The following is a 6,290-nucleotide window of genomic DNA, read 5'->3' as shown; positions in this document are numbered from 1 at the left end:
TGTTAGTTTTGAAAACGGAAGATTTTGCTGCTAGTTAGTCTATCCAGCAATGAGGCAGTTTGACCTGATGGTGATGGTAATGTAACTGATATGTGATCATTACAATTGTATTTAATGAAGTTATCTTTTAACCAGTTGCCTGTCATTTGTTTACTTAATGCTACTATATTTACAAGGAATAAGTTGGCATCTTTCTTATAGATTTGTTCTGGATTTTTTCCAAGTATTAATACAAGTGGGATCACAAGTCTCTCCCCTCTCAACCTGCATCACCACTTCTGTCAATCAAGTGTAGACCACTCCCCCATCAAAGTCTTTAAAGCTCCGCCCTTCAGGCCAGTCACTCACTTCCTTCCCACCAGAGACTGAAGAACAAAGGAACTGTGAGTTGGCTCATGGAGCTGACTTGTTTGTACTTAAATCAGTTGATGAAATGTTTAGCTTTACTTTAACAGACTGTTTTGTTTATGTTAGATCCGCCTTCTAGATTCCCTTTGACCCATACCTATGTTAAAGAAAATAGTTTAATCCTGTGGATGCATGACATGATGTAAGTGGAATACTGAACCTTATTTATCATTATAATTATTGTGGTTATTGTAAGACTGCTAATAGTTTGTAAATATTCCTTTTTATTTAGATAAAATCCTCCACAGCAGCGAAACCTTTGTCAACTATCATTTGAGAATAAAACGTTAACAGCCTGCTGGATCCAGTGTTTAAATGTGCACACCACATGGGATGTTCCATGAACCACAACTCCAACAAATGATAGTTTCTTCAGTGGGTTTTTATTTAGAGGGGTAATACAAATAGTTGACATTTTTAATATAAACGTTTCCCAGAAGCCACTTAAAACTTTATAAGACCACTATTTATGACTATGGTTTGTCGTCTGCTCTCCGCATTCTCTCCAACAATACATTTGAATCTTTCATGTGTATTCTTTCCAGTAGTTAGATTTTTTTGCATAACGAATGTTTTGGCACATCTGTTGATGGTATAGTGCAGGAAAGTTCATTTTCCCCTTTAATTGTTCACATTCATAATAATTGGTTTATCTTGATGGTTAACTTGGAGTTTAATTGAATCAATAGGCCTCTTTTTTTAAACATCAGGACGATGATTACTCACTTGGAAGAACTTTAATAAATGAGAATTGGGTAATAATCCATATTGTGAAGGGTGTTGTTCAAAATATTTCATTTCTTTGTCCAAATGAACTTAAACCCTTAGATGCTCAAAACCTCAAGATGTGATCCGCTTGGTTACATTTTTTCGGAGATTGGTCTGGGTCATTTCTCTTTTCTTTCATGAAAAATAAATGTAGTTTTTGATTCTGGCAGACTTCCCATTTGTTCAACAACATTGCCCTCTTATTGTCAGGCTGATACACGTGTTACCAGTGAACAAAGTCAAAGAGTGTTCTGTGTTCATTGAGTGTTCCAACACTCAGAGGCCACATGTGGGCCAATGGCTGAGGGAAATGAGTCATTGCTGTTCTATGGAAAAGATAACGTATATTCTGAAAAGGAAAAATGAAACCTATGATAGGGTTTGGGACCCGTTTACTCAACTGTTAGGTGATGTTAATGTGTCAAACATGCTAAGAAATAACAATGGGAATCCATGAGAGCGATCTGGTTGAATGGAAAGTAAAGTACTTCTTAAACTGCTGTGACTATGTACACTTTTTAGGATAATGTTGCTACTGCCCAATTTTATTTTTATTTTTTTATTTAATTTCATTAATGTCTCTTATTTTTATTATATATTTTATATTTCAATTTAATTTTTGTAATGTCTTTTCTTTGTCTCTGTTTTTCACATGTTTTATTTTAATGTTTTGTTGTCGCAAGTTTTGTATGGGATGGTGTGTCTTGTTGTTTAAAAGAATGAAAAATGAATAAACATATTGTTTTAAAATGAGTGTTCCGCCAGGTTTGAGTTACATACGTGTGTTGGTCATTGTGATGGCCACAGCCACACAAGGTAAACCAACTACACTGCATCCTCATCTTCAGTAGTTTTGCTTCAGTGCAGCTACAATCAAACATGCCAATTAACACCACACATTTGCTTTAAATGGTAAAGTCTTTATTTGATTGTAATCTAACATTACTTCAAACATTTTAGCACAGCTAACACAAGTATTTGTTTGTAATAATTACTTTGTCTCTTGAGTTACCATGTCCATTGGTTACTTCCTGGTTCAGCAAAGGGTGTGACCGAGCGCTAAGGACTCATAAATACTACAAGGAGCCGATTGGGACAAACCACCTGCTTCCATGTCAAAGGGGGGATTTGGGTTTTGTCAGTGTCCTTTGTGTATGGTGTGACTATTAATTATCCCTTGGGTTCAACTTGGTTTGGCCAAGCCACTATATAGGTTCCTTGGTTTTCATTGTAGCAGGTCGGTGGCGGTAATGCACCTACAAGTTGGTTTGCCAATAAACACTAAAGAAGAAGAAGAATTGTAGGAGGTCAGTTTTGTTGAGTTAACACCTGTTATGTTTCTGGTAGCTAGATATGTGCTGTTCAGCTCCTGGGCCCTGCCGAGGGGCCCTTCAGCAAGGCACTGAACCCCCAACTGCTCCCTGGTGCCAGACAGCCTATCGCTCACCCACCTCTTCACCAGTGCATGTCGATGGGTCCTGGGTCATTGATGCTGAAACAACAGCACAGTGTTGTTCTGCTCGCCATGTTCGGACACGTCAGAGCCTGGCTGACGGATGTAGCGGCAGGAAGCGCACGTAGAAGGCTGTTTGTGGGCGAAAGAAGCTTTAGGAGAATCTGATGGGGACAGGGAAACCTCAGAGCGGACACTGAGGTGTTGTTGTGAGTCAGTACCCTGGTGGCTGGGGGGGGGCTGCTCATCGCTGCTCGGCCCTAACACTCACCTGGCCCCGCCGGAGTTTCAAACAGTGATGTCATCTTGCTATGTTCTTCCACCTGAATATATCGTCCCCTATGTGTATCAAATGTAGGCCATGTCTGGTTTGCAGTTTGCTGTTTGTATTTAAAGGATGCTAATATACCACATCTCCAGATCCAGCTGCCACTACTTCAATACATGAAATGGAACTTAGATTGTGGTGCGCACCACACTGTTCTCTTTCGATATATGTAACAATTGAAATGAAACTGGGATGTTGATATTGATATTTCTGTTATTATTCTTGGGCCTACACAACTAGACATTATAGTAGCTGAATAATATCAAGCTACTCCCATAATATTGCAGCAAAAACAAAAGGTTAGATAGAGGCTGATGATGATGTACTGTTTCAGAGGAGATTCAGTTTTCTTATTTAGTTGTTTGCTCTTTTGATGAGAGGTCAATAGTCACTTTACAATAAAGCTAATATTTTCTTTCAGGATACTGTATGTTATGGCTACATCATCAATAAGCTATATTTCTGAACTGCTATACCTGCTTATGTTTAAGCATCTGGTAACAACACTGACATCAGGTGACCTGCTGCACCACAATGTTCTTATAGACCATGTCTATGACATGCCTTTAAATCTTCATGTTTACTTGGTCAAGAAAGGTTATGTTGTGTTTCTTTGTTGTTAATCATAATTCAAATCATGGCCAGCAGAGACCTGGTCATGGCTATCAAAGTGAGGCAGGGTCAAAGTCATAGAAGTAAAGATGAAGACTAGCTGTTGAAAAGGAAGAGGAGTGAAGCACAGCGTTCTAGTCAGTACGAAGGCTTTTTTCTGTACAGAATAAACCCAATCTGAGTGTTAAACATTCAAAATGCTGTTTTAGAGTAAATACTTGCTTTTAATAATACATTTAATTTATATAGCGAGTTTCAAGATACACAAAGAAGCTTTTCAAAAGTCAAACTTAACAAACAGTCAATTTAAAATTCAGATTTGGCCGAGTTATGACGTGTGGGCAGGCCCTCCCTACAGGCCAATCACGCAGGCTGCATGGGGCCCCACCTTGCGCAGGGGGCCCCGCCCAGAGGGCCTCAGCTGCTATGCGCAGTTCTCCGCGAACCTCCCGCTGACATGCAAGAACAAGGGGAGCAAGTATGTAACCCGACACCGTTGCAATGAATCGACATCTGACCAATCACGGCTTTTATACGGCCACTAGTGCAGGTGAAGAGATGTCGGTGAAAAGACAGTTTCAGTCTGGCGCAAGCAAGAAGGAAAAAAAAACATGAAGAAACTAGAGCATCACTCGAAGGTGGGTTATTGTATGAGTCAAATGTACAACTTGCGAATGTTGTATAAGTCAAATTGCCAATTGCCATATTAAAACATCAGCTGCAATTCAGGACATGAAGAAGGCAGTCTCTGCAGAGCATATAGGCTAATGGAGATGCAGTTATTTCCAGCATTCTTTATTTAACATTCATTCAAGTATGTTATGCCTTTTATCTGCTAATGTACAGGAGGAAGAGTGATACACTGTCTTTCTAGTTGGCTTACGTAACAGTTAAAGTTTACAGCCTAAAAAACACGGAGCATTTTTTCCCCTTTTATTCATTTGTATGTCAATTTGCACCTTTCATGGTGAAGCTCAGCCTCTCCCCTTAACTCCTAACAGTCATCATCATGTCAAGCACAACACAGAGAAATACTGATAGAAATGTGTGTGTAGTTGTTGATACATTGCTGACAGAGGGAACTACATTTGAATACAGATTGAAGAAATATCAGTTTTTGAGCATGTCATAAGCATGTTTTGTCTTTACTATATTACAACTATATTATAATAAAATAATATAGTATTTATATTATTGAATTGATTATGATTATTATTAGTAGAAGTAGTTTATTTGCATTAATTATATATTAATCTTTTTGAGGCTAGTATTTGGCAGGAAATGCAGACATATTCGCCTGTAAACGCATACTGAACGATTACCATTTACCTCACTGTATAAGAAAGTAACTGTTGATAATAATAATAATAAACAGGAATTATATTTGCAAAGTAGCCGACTTTGTTTCCAAAACAGTTTTTTTCACTCCTGTCGGTTGGGGGGGGGGGGGGCTCATCTCACAATGTCGCTTGAGTTCCAAGGGAACAGCAAGTATGGAGAGCTGGGTTTTGAGGGCGTGTTTGGAGGATGGTGGTTGACTGTCAAATGGAGCTAGGGAGGGCATTCCAGAGGGAGGGTACAGCAGCAGAGAACAAACCCCAACAAACCTTTAGAGTTAGGCTTTGATGAACATGTTTTCAGACGTTAGGTAGCCTGCTGAATAATACTTTGTTTGTTAAGCTCTGCTTCAAAGACCTTGCTTTTCTCTTGTTTACCTATCACATTTAGTTTGCTTTCATTTTAAGAATGTGTCTGCTCCACCACGTTCTCCTCTGTCCTGGGGTTCAGAGGGTGCTGCAGGTGGAGGATGTAGGAGGCTCTCCCTTCTTGTGTTTGTACTTCTGACTCCTCTCAGATCCTCGTTTTGCAGCCTCATCATCCTCTTGTTAGATCGGCGCTCCTCCGCCCCTGTGAGAGGGCCGGTCACTTCCTCCACCTGTGTGTAGGTGTCGTGAGGAAGCTGTCTTCTGTTCAACTTCTGTACTTAACTAGGCTTTTGAGGTAATTCCATTGAGTTTTCCATCTGACTGCTTAACATGTGTAGTCCACTATATTTCAGAGGGAACTGTTATACTGTTTACTGCTTTGATTTGCATCTATCACGTTACTTAAACATTTAAAAAAATACAATACAACTGTTAAAGATTAAACTAGTGTGTAACCCTCTTGGCTTGTGACGGGTTGCAAACTCGCTCTCTCTTTTGGGCTCCTCGTCATATTGTGGATAGCCATGAGTTGTTTACCCTCTTAACTTCTCACATGGTTTGATTTCAATAAGTGATCCAGAACCCCAAAGATGACTAAATATGACTTTCTAAAATGTAAATCTGAAGTCTGAAAAATAATTAATCAATGAATTGGTAAATACGACGTTTGTACTTTACCCACACAGGTATATTATTACACAGGTTTCACTTACTTGTACCATTACTTTTCCTGAAGTAAAGGACATAATTACGGAGCCCTGGAGGGTTCATAGAGAGACAAAATTAATAACACGAAGCCACGTTTTATTAATTTGTGTGCACGAGATGTAATTCTTGGCCTCAATTTAAATAAAACAAGGCCACGCTTTATTAATTTGTGCGCACGATATACTTCCTCGTTCACACGAAAAAGTTACCGGTGCGCCAAGTAGGAAGTGGAGTGCACAGGAGACAACCGTTTCAGACTGTTATGTTTATGTGGGGTAATGGCAGTGTATACATTATTTGAGATATA

This window comes from Gymnodraco acuticeps, unplaced genomic scaffold (genome assembly GCF_902827175.1).
Source record: "Gymnodraco acuticeps unplaced genomic scaffold, fGymAcu1.1, whole genome shotgun sequence".
Taxonomy (NCBI): Eukaryota; Metazoa; Chordata; class Actinopteri; order Perciformes; family Bathydraconidae; genus Gymnodraco; species Gymnodraco acuticeps.
The sequence above is the reverse complement of the archived record's forward strand: the minus strand, read 5'-3'. Positions refer to the sequence as shown.